This window comes from Oryzias latipes, chromosome 20 (genome assembly GCF_002234675.1).
Source record: "Oryzias latipes chromosome 20, ASM223467v1".
Taxonomy (NCBI): Eukaryota; Metazoa; Chordata; class Actinopteri; order Beloniformes; family Adrianichthyidae; genus Oryzias; species Oryzias latipes.
Window position 1 is genome coordinate 24,404,882 of NC_019878.2, and position 23,217 is coordinate 24,428,098.

Here is a 23,217-nt window from a genome sequence, read left to right on the forward strand (position 1 = left end):
TGAATTCAAGTTTTTTAGAAAAACACATCTACAATCATTTCCATTCTGCAGTCAGCTAATCAATAAATCACAATATTAACGGAAAATCATGAAATTATTACCATAAAATATTTTAATTCTTGCCTCTTACTATTATATATACAGTTTCATTTATTCCTGCCTCTCCATGGTGTTAAAAAGTCAATTTATTTACTGTATATTTAACTTCCTAATTAGTCATTCTGTAATTCTTTTTCATTCAGTCACAGATGGTAAACTGATTAAAACAAGAACTTCATCACAGGAATTTTCTTTCTTTAAAAAAAATTAAGAGTTTGTTTGTTTATCACAAACCCATAAATGGAAAACCCCATACATTTCTACAGACCACCGGCTAAACAGCCATGATATTTTATGCTCCTGCACTTGCATGTTACCATTGAAATCTCCTATGAACGATGTTCCAGTGTTTTGGTTTGTGTCTCTTTCTGTGATCACATCTGTTTAAAGGCAGACGGCCACCATTAAAGCTCAGTTTGATGATTGCTCCACATCTCCCTTACCTAGGGGTTAGTTCTGGAAAGAGATGATCCACTGATCCACCTACAGTATGTGGTTCTGAACAAAAGTTAATGGTTTGGTGGACACATCCCCAGCTGAAAGGGCTTAATGCCAAAGGTCTACCCTGAGAGGAGACGTGACTTTAAGGATTAACATTCACATGACAAAACTTCAACATAGTGGTTTTCTGCCGTCCTCGAAGGCCCAGAGAGCGTTCCAGTCCCAGTCCCACACCTGAGTGGGACACTTTAAATGAACAACGGACCACTGAACATTTTCTGCATTTTATTCTCACGTAAGAACAGCGGTGGATGAAAACACATACAGGTAATTTCCCCGTAACACCGCATTCTCAGCGCTCCTCAAAAACTCTTTTTCCTCCTTCACGCTGCTCTGCACACTCCAGCATGACATCGCCCCTCCTCAATGCTAGTTCAACCTGCTGGCATTTACCAGTTCTAAAACATTTTTAACAAAGCCACAAAACAATTAAGCAATTTTGAAATGAAACTATTATAAAACACACTTAACAAGGGGAGTGGCTTACTTTTTACTGTCCTTACACATGGACATTGACACACTGATGGCGGCGCCACTGCTGAACACAGGCCCAACCTATAACCACCATGAGCAATGTGGGGTTCAGTGTCTTGCCCAAGCACATGTTGACATATGGGTGGGCAAGGCGGGAACTGAACCTAGGGTCCTCCAATGAATGATTGACGGTTCTACCTCTGCCTCACAGCCACCCTGGAACAACTGCCCTTCTGCCTGTCCTCCAATTCTCTCGGTGGATCTCTGGGAAACTCGCCGTCACATCCTCTCTTTTTGTGAAGGTCTTCTTCAGGTTTTGACATGCCTTTGTTGTCTTCCATCTATAAGTTTTGTCTTTTAATATCATGTTTAGACAACAAATCATCCAGCCTTCTGTGGATCAATGTGTCAGCGTTCTGTTCCGGCCTTTCAGAGATGCTAAAACTCCATCATCTCTTTGATGTAGGACGTTGTTTGGACCGTGTCCAGTCTTTGCTCGTTGACCACGCAACATCCGAGCGATGCTAAAAGCTACAGAGTGCCAGACAGATTGCTCTTCCTTTTAATTCACTCTTAACTCTTAAACATTCTTGCATTCTATGGATGTCTGTACATTGGAGTCCATTGCTGGGCATTAAATAGGATCTCTCTCAGACAAAGACAGAGACATGGTTTTCAGCCACCGGCTGGAACATCACAGATTTATTGAGTGCTGGATTGTTTTGTTTAACTAATCAAGACAACAAATTATCAAAATCAACCAAGCTTGAGTTAGCAACCCTCCTTAGATCGCCTCCAAGCCAACACAACTACAATTACAATGTGTGCACGAAGTGCTGGAAGATTAACAAACATATTGGCAGCTGCAATGTAGCAGCATCAGTCAACTCCAATGAGAACACATCTGACGGAGGTAATTGCTTTGATGGACGCGTTCAGTTAAATCACTCTGGAAAGAAAATGTGTTTTTGCCACTGAGCCACTCCACTAATCGAATCTGAATCAGTGAATTCAGAGTGGGGGGCATCCGGCGCTCACTAAATAATTATGGTCAATAAGCGGATGTTGAGCTCAGCCTGCATCTGCATATAATCCCCCACCTCAACCCCACTTCCCCTTTCGCTCTCACTCTCCATGATCTTGTTTGTCTCTCAGTGCTTGGCTAATTATGCATTTGGATGTAACTTTGGCTCACAGGAGAATGCTCTTCATTTGCATAATCTGGTTTCCAGGGCTACAGTAGTAGAACGGCTCCAGTCGGAGATGCACCACAGAATCAACACCCAGAGACGTGGTGCAAATGAAGAGTTCGCTTATTTCAGGGCCATTTAAATGCAATGAACTTCCTTTTTTTTTTTTTTTTTTAACAAATCGCTGTATATAAATGTGAATAGAGGCTGCAATAAATATCAATTTAAAGGATGAGAGAAAGACTAACATGTGACATCAGTTTAAGAAACAAACTGTGATCTTTTATGTTTTGCTTAGAAAAAACAAAGAACGATTTCTGGATTCCAAGATGGGAATATTTGGGAGTCTGGGGTAAAGCAATAAGTGATAGAGAATCATAAAGCACGGGCTAAACATCTAAACCCCCTAGCTGCTGTAATCCTGACCCAGGATTGATCCACTGCTGGCCAGGAGACCCTGAGCCTTAACCTGGCTCCCACAAGCGATGCTCAGGACACCCCCAGACTCAAAGCAGCCACTGAGTGAGGGCGGAGAACTTTTCTTTGCATGTCAGCGTTACCGTGTGTGCTGTACTGCAGCACACACACTCAGAAAATAACCATCATAATTTAACTGTTCTATTGTTCTTTTACATGGAAAAACAAACTGAAAGCAGAAACGTACAATGGCAGGTGTGGATATTGACGAGGTGAGTGTTGTGCTTTTGTGTGCATTTCAGCTCTATGTACTCCATACCCTTTTGTCTGCAGGCACTTCACAAGCCATTTGCCAGCCAGCAAAACACCAGGTACAGAAAGACTGTAATATTACGTACCCTTCTTTCACCTTTATTCTAGGCCAAGCAAAAGCAAAAGTAGTGCTGCTACAGAATTTAGACCACTTTCCAGAACTCTGTTGTGTTCCGCTGCCCTGACTTCAGCAACAACACGTCTCTGTTTCCTAACTTTACTTTTCAGGCAGAACCTGTTAGTTGATGACATAAACATGCAGCGTTTGAGGACAAACGGTCAAATCTACCTGACAGCTAGACTTGCTAAATGAAGACAGCATTTAGATGGGAGAGTTCTAGGAGAAAGACACTGCGGAGCAGCAAGAGGACAAAGAAACATCTGGATCACATGTGTCAAACTCATCATTGAATCATAGAGATGGCCCACATTATATAGTGTACTGCTAAAGCTACAAATTCCAAAATACTTTGCTAGTACGTTGGCGCGCAATCAAAACCGGCAAGTGCTCCTTTGATCTGTTGAGGGTCACTGACAGCAATGCTCCAGTCACATCGGACAAATAAATATCACCCTCCCCAAAAACGGCCAAACGAAAGATGGACAACAGGAGCTTTGAAGACACGTGGGAGGCAGATTATCTGCTCACGAATATAAAAGAGACCTGTTGGTCTTGTGGGGGGAGCTAACGTGGCTGTAACAAAAGAATATAACATAAGAAGACAATATGTGAAAAGGTTAAACATTACACATCAGTTAATTTTTCAATAAATGTTGAGTTTGGCCCGTGACTTTAATTCAGTGCCTGTTTTTGGCCCACTGTGAATTTGAGTTTGAGACCCCTGATCTGCATGATCCACAAAACCTCTAGAAGAATGATCAGAGGAAACACAGAAGGAACATCGGGAATCAAACCAACTGATGCTGTGTCCCAACAGTTGCTGGGATAGGCTCCAGCAACCCTGTAACTCTGAAATAGATTGAGTAGGTTTGGAAGATGAATGGATGGATAGAACCATCTAGATGACAAGATGACCCCCCCCCCCCCGCCCAGTCAATTAGCCAAAAATGATGGAATTAAGATTTCAATAACTTCTCTGAGAATCTTGAAATAGAAAATTGGACTTCTTCATGCTCCAAAGCACTGTACAGCTGAATTATGCCCTTTCTTGAATTATTTTACTTCAAAGTCTGATTTTTGTGGGATCTGGCATGTGCACAGTGCATAAACAAAGAAAATTAACTTTTCATTAATGCGCAAATGTCTATAAAAGAGAGGGAAAGTGAGATCAGTATTATGAAAAGTAATAAGTTAAAGGGATGAAAAAATGAGAAAGTGTAAATCAAATATACATTTAAATGGATTTGTAACCTTTGCAGTCACAGTTGTTTTTTACTCCTTTGCTGTCCCCTCAGACTTCAGGAGAGCCGTTTGTGATTAATTGGTGATGGGGTGACAGCAGGATGAACACAGGGATCTCTGCAGGTGCAGCTGCATTCATTCAAATATCAACCATACCTGTGAAGGCTGCCAGAGTAAACTGATGCTTTTATGCACCCAGTCGTCCTCATTAAGCTCCTGCCAAAGACTTAACCCTCATCATTTGGATTTGGTGAGAGGAGTGTGCCGTTTGGTTTGGTTGATCTCATGTTTTTTTGGTTCATGTTGTGTTCTGTTGTCTTTTCTTTGTCAGTCTCACCTGCTTTCACTTGACAAACATCCACAGCTGTCATCAGTTAGGTCAGTCATCCTTAGTGTCATTTTGGTTGTAGTTACTTCATCTCTCTTATTTATTCACGTTAAGAGCTCCTGCTATGAAACCTGGCCTCCGACACATTTACGTTCATTCAGCACTGCCCCCCGACCTTTGCTGGAGCTTAACCCTTTAACACCAAAGCTTTATAGTTCCAGTTTTTACATTCTTTCCACTACCACAACCTTCACAAATGTTTACACAATTACTGTAATTCCAGCGGCTTCTGAAGCAGAGAAATGAAGCCATATGCTGATATGCAGCACTTTATCGTAGTTAAGTGTTTAACAATCAGCTGATTCAGTTGTGGAGGATCAGCAGATGATGCAACACTTCCCTAACATTCAGTGTTGAAAGTCAAAGCCAATATGAAAAGCTGTGTCACAATCAGCTGAATTATGTCGACGGCGTAAACAGTTACGGGATTTTTAAGAGTGTGTGTTATTTAAGTGTTGTCTGTGACATATGCTGGGTTAAGGGGTCAAGTGGAACAGGTTTATGGACCTGTACCAGGAAGACCTTACCTGAAATAAAAATGTTAAAATGATTCCAAAAGACCACAAACAATGGAAATCCACACGAATAATGCTGCCATGGTGTTGAATCAGAAGGACTCCTCTCCTTTGATCAAAGTGGAAGGTCATGTTTAGCCATGGCTAGGAATTGGACTAATAGGATCCGGTGTGAGTTAGTTGACAGGACAGACATTCAAACAAAAGAAGAATCCGCCGTCTTTCTTCATCGTTCCAGTGCTCAGGAGGTCAAAAGGAATCACTGAACGCATTTCGCTGAACCAGATTCCCGACACTTTCACAAATCTAACCTGCAGTTGTAGCATCAAAGATTTATTTATGTCCATTGTTAGCTGAAATGAAACAAACCATCTGTTTCACTCTGACAAAAAAAGTTGTCACTTCTTTAGTGATGAAAGGAAAATGCAGATATTCTAATGACTAAAGGATACAGCAAAGAAACAGTCGCGGTAAAAATAAATGAACAAAAATATTCAGAGTTTTCAAACTTTGAGTGATTGGGGTCATTGCATAGAATAGCAGAAGAGTTAGGGTTGTGGAAAATAGCAAGACGACACTTAAGTTAACCGTCAATCATTGGTTTCTTTCTGCCTCCTCCGGAGAGACGGACACACAAACAACATCCTGAGTCAATACTGAAGTTTAACCGATCGTTCCACAGCACGCCTGAGCTTTCCGTGTGGATGACAGAGAGAGGCACTCACCAGGAAATGTTCAAAGACAGCCCCCCGTTGGCTTATGTGTTATATTACATTAATAACACCTCTGTCCTGTGGGTGGTGGAAACGTGACAGCATCCAAGTCCCAGGTTGTCCACCCCAAGCTGCTGCTGTTTGGGGCTGAGTGGCTCAGCGGGAGAAAGCCGAGCAGCAGGTGTTAGGACGATTACAGCAGGATTCACGCGCTGCCTGGCGGTTTACCTTTTAGTTCAACAGTTCCTTTAATGTCCAACTCTTCATTAATTTAAACTCACAAACAGAATACGTTAATGAAAGCTGGCCCTCCCAGGATGAACGGAACCTTTTCTACTTCACCAAGTAGAGTAAAAATTCAGACTAAATGTTACCCTATTATTATGAATCCATTTAAGTGCATAAAGGAAGTTTTAACCTATTTCAGCTCAACAATGGAGACTCCCTGGCTGTAAGCGAAGACTTGAGCAGAAAAATAGTCATTTACTCTTCATTATTAGCCAACACAATCAACAAAAGAGGAAAAAGTGTTTAGCGTTAGTACAACAAAAACCACCACTAATAGGTCCAATCGTGTCTTTTGGTTTGATTTAGTTTTATTGGAGAGATTTGGGGTTTTTTTCTGTTTGACTGCTAAAGTCCTGAAAATACAGCAAAATAAATAAGGCAAACCTTCAAACTTTCTGATGTATGGATCCCGGCTTTCATCCACTAAAAGTTCAGCTTTATTTGATCCCTGATGGACTGTTAGCATGAAAATCAAGTGTTACCGCTTTTCACAGCTGCAAATAGAAAGCACCTCACAGGGTTTTCTCCTCTCCTCTGAAGAAAACATCCATCAATACTTAATGGAGACATAAGCATAGTTTCTCTTACCTCCCTGCAGCCACACAGCCTGTTGACTGAAACCAAGGTAAATTGCCTCAATCCAAAGACTTTTATGAGGCAAATATTGCAGGTTCATCATTTCTTTGAACAATTCATCTTTTTTGTACTTCTTTTGTGCTGTGCTGAGCAGCCTGAGGCTTTTAGCTTGAAAGACTCGTCACATGTTCTGACTTCATACAAAAGTGGATGTAGAAGTCCACCGGGTTGTCCTAAACTCTCTCCTTGGGACGTCAGCCACAGTGATGGTAATTGCACACATTAATCAGCTGTTATCCATCTGCTCACTAATCAGTTTGTCAAAGTCAGCCAGGATTCTTTTGGAGACACAGCGGCACTTCCAGTACATCGTAGCAGCATTTATTCTTCTACTTGGCTTGCTGAGTTTTACCACAGGCCTAACAGAGATGGAGGATGCCAAACTCGGGGGGGGGCGCTACGACTGTGACGCTGTCATTGGGGGGTTAGAGTTACAGTTGTTGAGACACATGCTTCAGTGTAGTTGTTCTGGCATCTTCCTCTTCTTTATGTTGTTGCCAAAAGGTGACGCAACGAGATAACTCACAAACTTACAACACTTCATCAATATAATAGATTGGTCTACCGTTGGGTCGGGATTTAGTTCAAGCTCCGGGCAAGCAGCCCATCTATTATGGTCTCTGCTAATTTTCTAGATGTTCTTTTGTCAAAAACACTCACGCACACTCAAAGGCACACTGTGTTTGTGTATATGGATCATAAACACGACTATCTTACATAACTATGTAAGAAAGACAAATGCAACTAAATTCATACTTTACTGATTGAAAAAGCACCAACTGTCAATTTGGAAGAAATAATTAAATTAAAAAATATAAAACAAACACCAATCTAAAAACAACCAAACAAACCACTCCTCCAGGGGAGGGGCCAAGTGCGGAGAACAAATTTCAACATCTTTAAATGAATCTTTAATGATGGACAGGATTTGGGACACATTTTACCTTCAACAACAATGCTGACTTTCATTTGAAATAGTTTGTGGTCTGGGTTTCTGTTTGATACAGAGTGAACACATGTTTTAAACATTCTAATAATAATTAAGGAAATAATTGTTTGTTGGTTGATCCTCATGTAATGATTAGAGTTAATGGTGGATATATTTCTTCTATCAAAGCGAAAGAATGAAAGAATGCTTTGGATCACTGAAAGTGACGTTTAGCTAAAAAATACTTTTCTCTGCTGGTTTGTCCTTAGACGCCAGCAACAACGCTTGTGCAGGCTTGGTAGCTGTTACCATGACAACGTGTCACACCGCGTTTCGAATAGTCCACTTCTGGTTGAAAACGATTTCCATGTAAAAAAAAAAAAAATGAAAGTACTAATAGTTGATTTAATATTTATTTTCTTTGTAAGTGACCGTGCTTTAAGTGGAAAACTGCGCTTCGAGGCGTCCATTATCAGAAATTAATGGACTTTGAAGAAGCGTCCATCGTAAAGCGGAGGACGGTTCACGCCTCCACATCGTACATTAATTTCTGGCAATGGACACCTCGTCAAACATTGACCATTACTTATCCAAGTAGCTTTCATCTGTGTGGAAATGCATGAAGTTTATCCACTCAGAACCTTTGTTCTTTTTACAGGTAGAGTAAGGAAAGGTCCATTTTTGTTGTTTTCCATCAGATTTGCTCTGGACAGAAGGAGTTTTTCTTTGAGGTGTTGCTTTGATTCTGTGTCTGCAGACATGAACGTGCTGCTGGACTTCTGCATACGGAAGCAGGAAAACAAACACACAGATGTTGAAGACTCCACACGGAGAGCAGGGACACAGAATCCCAACCCTAATTGCATGTCTGCTGGCACACAAACAATGTGATCACAGCAGCAGCAGTAATGATGCTGCAAACACTGCGATCACTTCTGTCTGAATCTATCTGCTTATGGGGCTTCACACATGACAGTAGGCTAATCAAACACCGAGCAAATATGTGGCAATGAGTCAATAATAACTTGATTGTGTTCTTTTCCTACCGCACTTTGGAGAAAGTATTAGAAATGGCCAGACTTTGGACATGCCTGGGTTAAACAAAGCATCAGTTCAGGTAATGTTCACCACTTACCGCTTGTTTATTTGAAATGATTGTTTTAAAGAAATTCAGTCTAAATAGTTCGATTCCTCCTCGTGTCTTATTTCCTTCGTCTTAGACTCTTTTCCATCTTTCTCTTCTGCTGCATCAGTCTTCAAAATGATCAAACAGGTTAAAGGAAACTATGAATCATTCGTCTGGGGAATAAGGCATGATAACCTGTGCTTTTTATTATTCATCTTTTGTTTCAAATACATTCTATGATAAAAAAGTATATAATAGTAATATTAGTAATATCAGCTGTATCCATACTAGAGGGCTGCGTTCTTACTGGCTGCATTTGAAGGCTGCTTACGTCACAGCGCTGCCACAAGTTCTGTCCAAATTCAACGCCTCCTTCAAATGTGGCCAACGAGTACGCTCGTCTTTTCCCAGATTTCAAGGATTCGTCTGGCGTTTCCTTCTAAGCTGTCCATAACCCATGATGCATTGCGGCCAAACCCAGAGATTTTCTGACAACAATGGAGGTCTGGAAATAATTACATCTTTTTATAATTGCACCTCCAAGATTAACAGTTGGATCAAATAAGCCAGGAACATTTTGAGCTTCTTGCCTGCTTCACTCCTCCTCTCTGTTTGGGACCCACGGTTGCTAGGCGACGGGACATTCGCCGATGTAACGGCTGGATTTATCTAAAGGCTAGACTCATCCGACTTCACAGCCGTTAACATCCGGCCCACCCGCTCGACGAAGGACCCGGCCAACGTCGCCCGGGAAAGTCGCGGCCATTGACGGACGCAGCCCTCAAATGTGGACACGCCCATTGTGTTCTGAGTAATGTTGAGTTTCTGTCACCAACCAGCGTTCAGGCCAGCGCAATGATATAGAACATTTGAGCTATGTGACCGGAACTTCTTTTTTACTACTGTGTGTTCATTGTCACTGTGGTAAATCACACCTTACAGCCAATCAGAATCGAGTATTTACCTGGACTATGTTATAATAAAACAAAACCAAGATTCCTATACTTCTTTAATTGACTGGTAAAGCAGAAGATTGAGTTCTTAGTATATTCTCTGGGTGGCAGTTTAGCTCAGGCGGTAGAGCAGGTCGTCCAACAACAACCGAAGGGTTGGTGGATCAATCCCCACTCTCCCCAGCCAGTCGTTGCCCCCCGAGTGCGGCTAGCCCGCGGCTCACCACTCCCCCCAGGGGATGGGTCAAATGTGGAGAAATAATTTCCGCATTGAAGGATGAATAAAATCAAATTACAGTGATCCCTTGATTATCGCGGGGGTTACGTTCCAAATAGAACCCGTGATAGGCAAAATCCGTGAAGTAGAAACCTTTATTTTTTTTACAATTATTATACAATGAAATACACTATTATACATTGAAAAGAAAGAACAAACCATTTAACAGGCTAAATCAATTGTTTGTTTAACAAATAAAAGTACTTTAGAAACGTTTTTTCAACAAATAACTTCTGTAGTGTGCTGTCAAATAATAATTTCAATCATCGATAAGAACAGAAGGCTTTAAATTGCGGAGATTAGCCCCGCCCACCGCGACCCGAGTGGATTAAACGGAAGAAAATTTAAAATGATTATGAAAAAAAATAAAAAAGTACATTGGGACAGATAGTGACTCCGGTCTTCTTTTTCACTGCTCTTCCTACTGAGCCGCTGCATCCTCTGCAGCGTTTTTTCCTTCTGAAGCCCGCGGTGCAGCTGCAGGTGTGTTTGTTCGGGAGAGGAACATAGTGATAGGCAGTTGTTGTCGCTCTTTTTTCTTCTTTGCTATAAGATCCTTATACACCGACATGCCCCCATCGATTATGTTGGAGAACTGTTATGAACGGCTCATCAAAGGGTCCCATTCTTGAGCTACTCGCTGAGTGACTTTTTAGCCAATCAGAATGCAGAACACAATGCACAATCCAAATCCGTGAAGTAGCGAAACCGTGAAAAGTAAACCGTGATATAGCAAGGGATCACTGTATTATAATTATTTATTACAACTATGTTTGTTGCTTTAGGTCAAATCGTTTCAATCTTCTCTTAAAGATCTTTTGCAGGACTGCTGCCTTTGGGCGTCATTTAAAAGACCGCCCTGCCACCCCCCACCGTCATGTAAAGACGCAGAATGGAGAGGTCGGGCTAACCGGACGGATAAAAGCAAGAAATGGGATTGGCTCTAAAAGCTGTCTCCTAAAACCCCTCATTTCTCAGCTCCCGAAGAAACGTGAGCATCATTTCATCAAAAGAAATGAAATTCATGAGACGAAACATAAAACATCTCGGGTTTCCTTCCATCTTTCATAAAATAAAAAACGGAATTCAATGGAGGAACAGATGAGAGTCACGTATATTTGCAATCTAATCAGGCGCACTTTACTGCACGGCTTTGTGAAGGACACCAACTGTTGATGGACACACATCTACCTCAATGCCTTTGACCTCTTTGTGATGAAACATAAAAGCACAAGGTCACAGAGACTCCGAGCTTCTCTCAAAAGCGTCTTTCTTAAATACAGTCCATCCAGATGATATTACAGGAAAAATAAATCACTTTGGTTCTTTCAGTATGACTGAATAAACCCCACAAATGATCACAGCTGGTCAGAAAAATGATGACCATCAGTTGAAGGAAAATGTTTTATCTAAATTACTTTGACATTGTACACAAGCGCAAATAAAAGACCTAAAAATGCACAAAATCTTTCTTTTAAAAAATACTAACTAGTTACTTCAGAGAAAATATTTACCATTTTCTGGTTTTACCATTGTCTGAAGAAAATTGTGATCTGAATAATACAAAAATAAATAAATTGATCTTAATATAATTTTGAGTCACCTAAAATACATCATGAAGAATCATGAGACCTAATATTAACAATTAAAAGGATAAACCAACACCAGATATTTCTGTTTTTCTTACATGATCCTCGATTAGCATCTTAGGACCAGTCGGTACGGATGACTAACACAAACATCTGCAGGTGTGCGAAGGTGAGGACCCGATCTGACTGCCTCAGTCGAACTTAAATCTGGTAGACCAGTACGGACGGGTTATTAATTCTACTGAAAACCTGCTGTTAATTAAGAAAAAAAAGGATTGTGCGGCATAAAAAAGAAAATATTACATAGAGGGAAAATTGGACAATGTGGCTGTGACATGGGAATAAGCGTCTCTAAAACAATCACTGCAGTGGGTTACAAGATGACCCCTGATGGAGATCAAGGTGTTCACTTAGCTTTACTTGCTTAAATAATTTATGGCATCTGTAATTACTAATCAGGCACAGCCAAGTATGCAAACCCATTTCTAAAGTACAGTGAATGAGAGCGTAGAGTGTCCTGCAGTTGTGGGTCCCTCTGGAGTGATTCTTCTCAGAAGTGCTTTAAATCTGAGTCCTTTCCAACAATGGACCCATTTATTACCGTTTTGAAATGTATGGTTTATTCTGTAAAGGTTTCATTTGGAATCATTACAATCACTTTTAAGCCACTTATATGTTTTTAGAGTTTGATTGATGTGAATTTTATTCGCTTATGTAGTTTATATTCATATTCCTTCTTCTGTGCTGCACGTATGAGAAAAACAGTAACCATTGTTTTTTTTTATGATTTTACTAGTTGGCTGTGAAAATGTGGTTCATATTAGACCAACAATGACACATTATGCTTGTCACTGCACGCCACCACACAACCTCCAAATGTGTCTGGGCGACCACTGATTGATGTCAAAAAACGTTTAATTTGAAATCTTAAAACTTTCCGGTTGCTGCACGCCGTGTGAAATGCGACTGCATCTGCTAATTTTGCTAAAAAAACAACTTGCATTTAGGTGGGTGTTTGGTGGCATTTTGGTATATGGTCTAGGTTTTAAGGAAATTCTTTTTCTTTTCTAACCAGGGATTAAACAATTGGAATTGCCTTCCGTGATTTTTGCACAAAAAGTGAAAAATTAACAATGACATGATCGGGGCTCAGTTTAAAAGTGACAGTAACCGTGTATGGATTTGCATTAGCGGGCGTGTCCCTGCTTTCGTTTGGCATTTTGAGTCACAAAACAAGAGCTATTTATTCAAATCACATCAGTGTGGCTCAGGAATGGTTTGCCACCTTCTAGCAGCTTAGGAAAATCCAATCCTTCAATCACATGCAGATGCTAGAGCCTTATTTACACACATATTCAGATTAATATGAGACTAATGCGTGACTGAGAATCAGCAAATTAAAATGACTTATTATGTGATTAAATGTGGTGGATGCTCCCCAAAAGCATCTTGTGTAATTCTCTTATCATTTCCCAGATAACCCTTTGTCATTGCCTCAGGGAAATACTTGGCTATTTTGTGTATTAGTGCTTGAGGAAATCCCATTAGGAGGTAGAACTTGCCAGTTTTCCACTACAGACAAACCAAAAACAGATTAACTGCAACACAAAAAAAGGACTGTCTGCCAATGTTAATTATTTAGATAATTGCAAATTTGTCCAATTGAACAAATCCACCACATCTTAGCATCTTATCTGTTACCTGAGGGGCTTTGCCGTGTTGTTTTTCATTTTACTTCATTGACAATTTTTTTTCCGTTTGTTTGCGTTTACCGTGATTTTTCATAAACTTGTACTATTTTAGTAAACTGATTAGACTTTGTGGGCTAAAAATACAGAAAAAAAGATGATTAGCATTTGATACAGATATAGCAGCATCTTCAGTTTGAGCTTAACCTTTAACCATCACTCCTACAAGCAGGCTCCACATCTCTCAGGCGTTCTATACGGTGCGTTTCTGAGCACAAGCATGGACACAGCGCAGAAAATTACTAATCTATCTGTAAATCGTAAGGTGAAAACAGGACGAAGAAGCTGCACTATAGAGGTGAGTCAACAGTATCTGAGAGTAAAGACCAGCTTTTGACAATATTTCTAGAGAGGGAATCAAATCTACTCTGTGCGTTTTCAGGGTCGATGTACAGTCGTAAAATAAATGCTTGGAAACCGAAGGTTACTCTAGGAGGAAAGACCTCCAGCAAGGCCAGCCGTTTACGCCGTTTCAGTGAATGTGGACCCAGACATGGCAGATTCCTTCATTCATTGCCAATGCTCCAACTATTAGCCAGATTTAGTGAAATTTAAGGCCCTTTTCATTGACGAAAACACTTTTAACTTGGATCTGAATTGGTAGAACATCAAATAAGCATCTGTATTTAAGAAAACAAACAGTTTTTCTCTCAGCGCCCACAATGTGACATGCAGAACTTTCATCAAATCCCTTTATGGACACAGTGTGATACTTGAAGGAAGAAATCTTTTCAGCCGTACTACACCAGTTTGAACCCAGTGGCCTCACATTTCTGCCTGGGATAAGCAGCAGAATCCACTGATATTCATGAAAGAATGCAGACATGAGAGAAATTGGTGACAAGTGAGGAGAAAATGAAAGATGTGACACGAGAGGAGTTTCTGTAAATGAGTCACTGCAGTGCTGATTCTCCAAAGTGTGGATATTAACTTGGAAGCAGCGGCACAAGAACTCCGTGTCAGACAATACCCTGATGATTTCTATATTGAAAAAAAAATGCATGTCGCGTTAAGCCGACCAACAGAAGCTGCATTCAAACTGAAGGTCTACACCGCGTCCTTTCTCATGAATCGAGGTTTGGTTGTTTTTTTTTTCTGGGGGGGGATCTGGAAATCACCAGGAGTGCTACAAAGGCCTCTGGGGGCCCTAACCTGGGGCAGTTCTGCTTATGTTCACCACCCTTAAGCCATGTTCACACCGAACACAATTTGTGTGGCAGATTCGTCCAGTTTCAATGCTAAGTAAGTGTATAGTTGCGATCAGGGGTCCTGTATTGTGTTTCGTGTTGCAGGCCTGTCGGTCTAGTGGCAGCGGTGAAGTATTTTCGTCAAACTATTTTTGTTCAGATTCAATAAAGTACAGTGTGTCAATAAATTAAACTGAGCACTTAAATTACACCGGTTTGTTTTTGTTAAACGTACCAACACGTTTCGGTGGAATACCTTCTGCCTTCGTCAGGGTCAAAATTAATTGAAGTACTCCATTTTTGTTCATTGCTGTGTTAATGATGGGATCAGAAGGTGGAGTCCAAAACCAACATGGATCGTTTTCCTTCTGAACTTTACGTTTTTCTAATTTTTGTTGAGACATTATTAAAAAGGATCCTCTCATTTTATTCTTAGTTTTTTTCCCTCCTCTGACTAATGCTGTGACTGTAAAGTGCTTTGTCCTTGTAGGTAGAAAAGTGCTATTGAAGTATACGCCATTTACCATTTACCAATGCTGGACAGCAGATCATCAAACTGGATCACAGAGAGACAGAAGGATCGCAGAAAGCGTCCGTCACTCAGACGCAGCTCCTGGCGTCGACGGTAAACCTCAACGTTTTGGTAGAATCTCTGTCATGAACCCAGACATGGAGACGTGAATACCAAAGCTTCTGTAAGACACTTCACAATGAACAAACCTGATCTCTTTCTGCACTGCAAATGAAATAAGCAGACATACAGTCAATCCTTCCATGTAGCGATAAGGCTTAACGCTTTAGACCGTAGCTCCTCCCACACTTTAGGGTCACGTTTAGGAACAAACTTTTGGAAAAGCGTCGAGGAGCACATTTGATTATATGAATTACTGGTTAGTGCCCTTTTAGGAAGTCTAGTTATAATTTTGACATTTCTGAAATGCACTTAATTTGGCAGATTTCTATAATACTTTCAGTTTTTGCTGTGTTTCATTTTTCCAAAGCATCAAAACGTTAAATTCTGAAAATCCATGCAGGACTTTTATAGAAAGTACTGACAACATACAGTAACAAAAAGGTTCTGGATTCAGAACAGAACAATTGCTGGTAGTTATTTACACACAGAAAATACAAAAAGAAAAATGACTACGCAAAAAACACAACAAAAAACAGAATAATTGTCAAGATCCAATGTACCATTAGCGTGGTATCAGTTTTACTTTTCTTCAGGCTTTTTTTTCCCATGAAAGATGCCAGAGTCCATTTCTTCTTATTCCACTATATAATGATTTAATATTCTTCCTTTAAACGTGTTAACGTGTAATGGATTATAGATGATTTTTTTTTTAATAACACAAAATTGATTTAAAACAAAAAACAAAAAGAGCAACTAAATTAAAACTGACAATAGGAATCCAACCACTATCTCATCTGATTTGGGGGTATCTGCATATTTTTTGTAAAGATCTAACTTTAAAACATCTAAATGTGATGTGATTATCATTTCTGTTGATAAAAAAATAAAATTAAATTGAAAAAAACAAAACTCATGACTGGCAAACAAAAAGAGAAGAAAGAAAAAGGTGGTCATTGAGATCTTATGATTCTCTGAACATAATTTCCATATTAAACTCCTTTTGAAGAATTTCAGTCTGTAAACTTTTCTGAATAAAGTACATTTAAAAAGCCTTTCCATTAAAGGCAAGAACACCTTAAGTCTTTCATTCAGCTCCAAGAGATGCCGCCTCTTCTGGTCAAGAATGGACCAGACGTTCAATCTGTTATTTTATGAAATATATCATTTCCATCATAATCTGATTCAGACACGTTTAAATCCCACGGTTCTGGAAGATGTGACAGAGGCCAATCGGACAAAAATCTCACAACTGAGAACATGTAATTGTAAGATTCTTTTGGTTGTTATAGAAGGAGAACATCCAGAGATGCTGGATTTATTTGAATCCTTTAAGGTTTGCTAGAAGTTCTTTAGATGCAGAAACAAAAACCTCCAAATGCATCAATTATTTTCCACTTCCGGTTCTGACCACAAGGTTTTGGTGAAAGACAGCTTCTTGGCTTCTTTCTGCAGCAATTACGAGTTTTATTCTGCCTCTGTTGTTTGATCAGTGACAGCAAACAAATGTGTTTTATTGAGGCACCAAAAATATGTCAAAAGGCAAAAACTACATTTGGAAAAAAAACACCATAGTAATTTTGCTTCTTTCTTAGAAAATGTCATTAAAAATACACAAATAATTAGTAATAAAAACGAATTGAACAATCAACTCAAGAGTGTCGAGTACGCAGAGATGATCCTGCATAGCAGTAAAATAACAAACTTGGAAAAAACATGCCAACTTTAAAAATAAAAAAAGACAAGAATGCGACATACTTCTGACCTTGTCAGAGACACCACTGTGCTTCCATTTCTCAAATAAAGAAGAAAACTATTTTTTCAGACATCTGGGGTCATCTTTGTCTCTAACTAGTTTGTTAGCTATCTGGCAGCTGTCAGTCTTGATGTAACCGTTTCCAGAGGCCCCAGCTGGACACCTCAGCCTTATTTACGGGATGAAATTGAGCCTCATCCCACTCACCTGTTCCCATGCTCCCCTTGTTATCAGTTAATGTGATTGGATTGATGCAATGATGGAATATGATATATTATTTCTCTGGTTGACTAAAGCGTGACTCATTGAGCGGAGTTAGTCCAGCTTCTTTTTGCAACAAATGAACAATAATTTAGCTTCCCCCCCCCCCCTTTATTTTCTGATGTTTAGATATGTTGTTGAAGCAGTTTTGATTAAAAAAAATAGAAAACACAAGACAGCTTTGATTTATCTCTGGGGTTTAGAAAATCACAACAGTGACAGTTTAGTTCAATTGAGTTAGTCATAAAAGAAAAGTAAGCTAGAAAGGGAAATAATGACTCTATGCAATCAAATTGAATCAAATGCAAATGACCGACATGGTCATTTTGGCCATTTCTAGATGAAATTCCATCAAATGTATTCACATTTTTTTATTCAATTCTGCAAGGATCTGTTTGGAAACAAAGACAGCATTAAAGATGGTTCCCATCGGCTTCTCTAATGAATCAGGACACACGGATCACAGCAGTCCTCTGCCATTACGTCAAAACCAGATCCTTTCTTCTCACAGGAAGTTATTATTGGAGTCACATGGAAGTGAGCATGATCAAGAGTTATCGCAGCAAAATGATAGGACTGTAGCCAGTGCCTTTTCTAAAGGTCACCAGCGTGACATGGCTGATTTCCTCAAGGATGAAATGCAGCCACTGTTTGACGCCTTATTAGCTTTTCAGATGTCTTGTTTAAAGATGTTTTAAAGGGCTTGACTAATTAAATTAGTTTCCAAGCAGCTGGTGGATTGGAATCTGTCCTGCAGAGACGCCTCTCTCCACCAGGTGACAAATACCGGCTTCCTGAATGTCTCCATAATGACGGAAAGTGTGTTTTTATCTGTAGCTGAACATTTGATTTATATCAATATGATGAACGACAACAACTCCCGCGCAGATGCATGGGCATATTTCACACTTGTATCTGTTTTGAGTTTTATTCACATGACAAATGGCAGCTGGAAAGGTCATGTTGCCGATTAATTTGAGAGACAGGAGTTATTAGAGAACGGATTCATATGCATGACTGAAAAACAACAAAAAAGGAGAATACTATGAGAAAAACAGATAGTCTCTAATTTAAATGTAAGCAGTTCATCTATAAAATGCTAAACAAGTCTAATTACTGACTATTATTTGATATACTTTTAAGTATTTACCACTATGAATAATTTAGTAAAATATGGAGTTTATTAGAGTTCTGAAGCATCTGGAAAGTCATTTCTTTCCTACTGAAGTGCACAAGAGAGACCAAAGCATCTTGATAATGTGAGCACAAGGAAATGCTCACAGCAGAGGCTAAGAAAAGGTCACTTTGACAGAAAAGAATTACAAAATGACAGAAATGTCAGGAGGCATTTTTATTAAAATGCCAATATTTTACAATATCAGTCCAAACAGGTCATCAAGATAAGACCTTTATACTTTTTTGCCTTTCTGTCAAGTTCTGGCATTTTCCACAAGGAGAATCATATAATCTTGTTTCTTTATGGCGAGAGGAACGTTTGCCTTCAACACGCCTGTTTGTTGGGACCAAATGAAATCAGCGAGTTATTCATATTATATCCTAAACCGCTCCTTTCTTTACATATTTGGGGGAAAACATTGTGTCAAACATGAAATTGGTCATTTTTTTTGTGTCAAACATGCTCTTCTGTTCAATTGATATGTTCCTAAATTCATGTGCAGTTATTAGCTTCTGGTTTAGGACCATTTCTGGGTGGTACACAAGCCGCTCTGTTTACCAAATGAGTTATTCATACATTTTATTACCTCGCAGGTACATGGAAAATTGATGGAATATGTGTCAAATCATTTTCTGACATCTGCTCGTATCCATCAGTCTCTAAGTTTCTTGCATTGCTTCCTTCATTAGAGAGGTGACACAAAACTCCATCCAAACTTGATATCCCCCCAGCACCTGAGCTAAATTGGATTTTAAATAAATGTCAGACTGAGTTTTACATTAGCACTGGAGAGCAGGTACCTGGTTTGAGGCGGAGACAGCCAGTTTGTGTAAGATAATGCCTGCTAGCCACAGAAAACGGCATACATTACAAAAGTGACAGAATGTGGCTTTTGTGTTATCTCTCGCTGCTTTAAGGCGGCCTTTTTATACCTCAACTTTATAATTAATCACCGTGCGTTCTTAACACCCTGAGTGAGTGTTATGCCCCAACACATTATGTTAGGATAGAGGTGCTTAGAGTAATTGAAAAAAGACAGAGTTGGGTTGTGCTGCGTTGGATCCCTCAATTGTTTGAAATGGAATAAGACATTTAGAGAATTGAACTGACCACAGCCATTCTGCAAACATTTGGGACTGATCAGTGGTTCAATTCCCACCTTCATTTCTACCCGTTTGTGAGTTCCAATGGATGGAGGAGTATCGCATGCATCTGAAGCTTCGTCCCCCAGAAACAGTCCTCTCAGAATATTTCATTTATAGCAACTTTGTACATAATCCCAACCAGTGCAGAAATTTCCATGAATTTGTTCATCTTAGTTTTCAAAAAATGAATGAAACCGATAACCAGGTAGATAAAGAAAATTGGAGAAAAAAAAAAAAAAAAAGGTCAGAACAAAATTAAAATGGAATCCCAAAATTGTAAACCATTACTAAGAGAGTGCAAAGCTGCTGTGGACAGTAAATAAGCTTATATATCCACTCATGATTGAGTGAGCGAGGCTTCTGCAGAGAAATTGTCTAGCGCCCTCCCAGAAGGTCAATCCAATCACCCAATTTTCCACAGTTTTAATTCATGTTTTATTTCATGGTCGCCGCATACTTCTCATTTTATGTGTGGAGAATGTCTGAATTACCTTTTGATGTTCCATCTCCTCTGATCCAAACAGCAATTACTCCAGAAGTCTAGTGACAAAAAGAAAGAATGAAAGTACAGTAATGAAAGAGAGCAGAAAATTACATCTGCAGAAAGAAAAAAAAAACTGATTTGTTTCTACAAATATTCAGCATTTTATCATCACAGCACAAAAGGCATTTGTTGATTAAAACAATAACAGAGCAGAGTAATTGTCTATAATAGTGTGTGACATGGAATAGAGTTATGACTTCTAAAGTCAGAGGAATGCGTGTTGTGGATCCTAAAAGGCAGATTTTCCTGTTTTAAATCTCCGATCATCATTTTTAAAGAATGCACAGATTTCTGGACGCTGCACCTTTGATCTCCAGATGATTGCTTTGTATGCCGTCCTTTATTCTGTTTGCCTTTTATTGTTCTATAACGTTTAGTCTCTGCAAAAGGGACTAATAAATAAAATGTGTCGTTGAGCTTTTTATAGCAAGGTTTAGTGTTTTTTTTTACCATGTTCTGAAAAAAGAAAGAGTCAACATGCATGTAAAAGCGACAGCACAGACACTATATAAAGTGCTCGTGCATTACAGTGAATTTCTGTCCATTATTTTCTCATTACAGAACAGTCACCTCTGTAATGAGAGCAACAAAGGAAAGGCAAAAGGCTGATTTGGCAGCAACCTGAACATTGTTTTCTGTCTGTGCTCTGCTGCAAAAGGATCTTATTTTCTGGTTCATCTCAATGAACTGCCATGGAGGGTAGGCAGCCCAAAGAAATGTAGTATAACTAATAAGAAACTGAAGTGGGATGACACGCTGTAAAACATATTTAATACAGGCTTCCTTCGGTCGATAATACATTTGAGGTTTCAGATGCTTTTGAAGGTGGAAAATGTATCCTCTATTGTATATATTTGGATTTACTATTAATGTTGCTGCCCATCCTAATTTCTGACTCTAAAAATGAGCCACTATAATTATTTTCTGTGAGACACAAATGCCTCCACTCCTTGAGTGTGAGTCAACCGCTAGAATATCTAATCCTCTCTGGTAAGCCTGCAAAACCCAGACTTTGCTCATTTCATTTCTTCTTCCAACTGTTTCAAGTTCTTTCAGACCTGAAAGAGAACATTTGTGGGACAGAACCACATTTTTCCAACAACTACCTGCATTAGGAAATAGAAGAACTTGTTAAAGTGTCCGGGGACCGTGCACGCGTCTAGTACTATTACTCTTCTGTCAAAGGGTTTGATGAGTCTGCCATGCGTCCCACACTGCAGTCTGCATTTGTTTCCCTCTAATTATTATTTATGATCATATTGTCCATGAAGAACAGCTGAATTTGGCCTTCCTTATGTTTCCATTCCTCCTTAATGAAGTGCATTTCTCTGCATTAAAACTAATGAGCCAAATCAATTTACTCACTTAGATACAAACTGTTTTGCAAATGAGGCTCAACTTTAACTAACGCTTTGGAAAAAATACAGAAAGAGTGGCGGATTTGTTTGCCGTCTCAAAATGCTGCTGGAATAAAATAAATCACTAACACCGTTTTTCTTCTTATTACCATTAAAAATATTCCAAAAGCAAAATCATTCACAGGTCCTTCAAAAGAAATATGATTCATTTAGTTGAAAACTTGTTGCAAAAACTGCCACTAATGACGTTTTGTGACGAACGTCTTTGTGAACATATCACGTTCCAAAAGAGGATTCTCAGGATAAAGAGAGATTCTGCAAAATGCATTTATAAATACATGGACGTGTATGTATATTTCTCCTGAATCTTCTAGCTTTTTTGTGATTCTTGTGGCACAATAAAGTAAAGCAAAACAAAAGTTGCAACTGTTTTGTCAAAAACTTGATAATCAGGAGGACATACAGATTCTGAAGAGTTTGTTATTCTTCAAGTTTATAGGGTCAAAAGAAATGTACACAAATCAGTGAAATGTTTGATTAAACTGTGATTTGATCAACACTAAAGCAAACTTTTTTTTTATGTTTGTTTGAAAGCAACTGTAAAACCTTCTCAAACATATAATAGCAGCTTGTTTAGTGAGTTCTACACAGAAATGACCAACTTCAGACTGAAAGTGAAGCCTGACACTAACTCTGGGAACAGCATGCCTGTGTTGTCCAGTCCATGTTAAAATCATTTCTATTGGTCCAGTTCTTCCAGGGCTTTTCTTATTATGAAGTGGAATTTTGCATTCATTGGCTGCACAACACTGTCTGGCTTTGTTCTGTGTTCTTTGCTTGGTGTGGAGCACGTTGAACTTGTTCTAGTGTTTGTAAAGGGTTCTTACCTTCATTTGTAGTTCTTATAGCTGCGATGTTTCGTCTTTAATCCAATGATGAGCTCTTTGTTCCGAATGATGACTCCTCAGTCCTCGTTTAGTCGGTGAAAACAGCTTCTCTCGTTTACTTCTTTCTTTCGCTCATGGTGCTCTTGAGGTTTTGTAACTTTGGTAATTTCAGAAAACATTCAGAGATGTTTTAACCTCTTCCAGGTTTTTTTTTTGCTACCATTGTCTTTTGCAGAAATAATGTCCAGGTAGATAAAGTATCCAGGTAGATTTGATGTTTTTCCCAGGTTTACTCACAATGTGCTCACTAGGCTTTGATGGGCCTTGGTGCTCTTTCAGTAAAGATCCCAATATCCCACTTTACTTTGTTGATAACCTACTAGGAAATTCACAAATGTTTGCTTGAACAAAAGCAATAAAATATTCCAGATGGATGGCATCAACTCCCCGGGATTCTGGTTGGATTGAGCCGGGGCCTCTGAGCAGTGACATGCCAGTGCAGCCATCTTGGATTCCATGATGTTTATGTTTGAGCCTCTAATGCACCTAATCGATGGCGACCGATTGATGGTGGAAATTGTTCCTAATGAAAGTGATTTGCCAGAGTCAGAATTATTCTTCAAAGTTACTGAAAGAAATATGTGGAATTGCTTGAAATTGTGGAAATTCAACCAAAATTGTGAAATCCTGATGAATCACTTTGTGGTTCTGGAAATATTCCTAGTAATGCAGAAACACTCTCCAACTTCATCAC

At 39.3% G+C, this 23,217-nt stretch overlaps 1 long non-coding RNA gene across 2 annotated transcripts in view; it reads right to left on the reverse strand.

Annotated features, from left to right (window-relative positions):
• LOC110017287 overlaps window positions 1-23,005 on the reverse strand; it is a 128,128-nt gene extending 105,123 nt beyond the window's left edge. For both annotated transcript variants that reach the window (XR_002292650.2, XR_002292649.2), the window contains exons 1-2: window positions 22,464-23,005; window positions 20,166-20,214 (exon numbers count right to left, since the gene is read on the reverse strand). This is a non-coding gene — a long non-coding RNA (uncharacterized LOC110017287). The remainder of the gene's footprint in view (window positions 1-20,165; window positions 20,215-22,463) is intronic.
• Window positions 23,006-23,217: the final 212 nt, after the last annotated feature.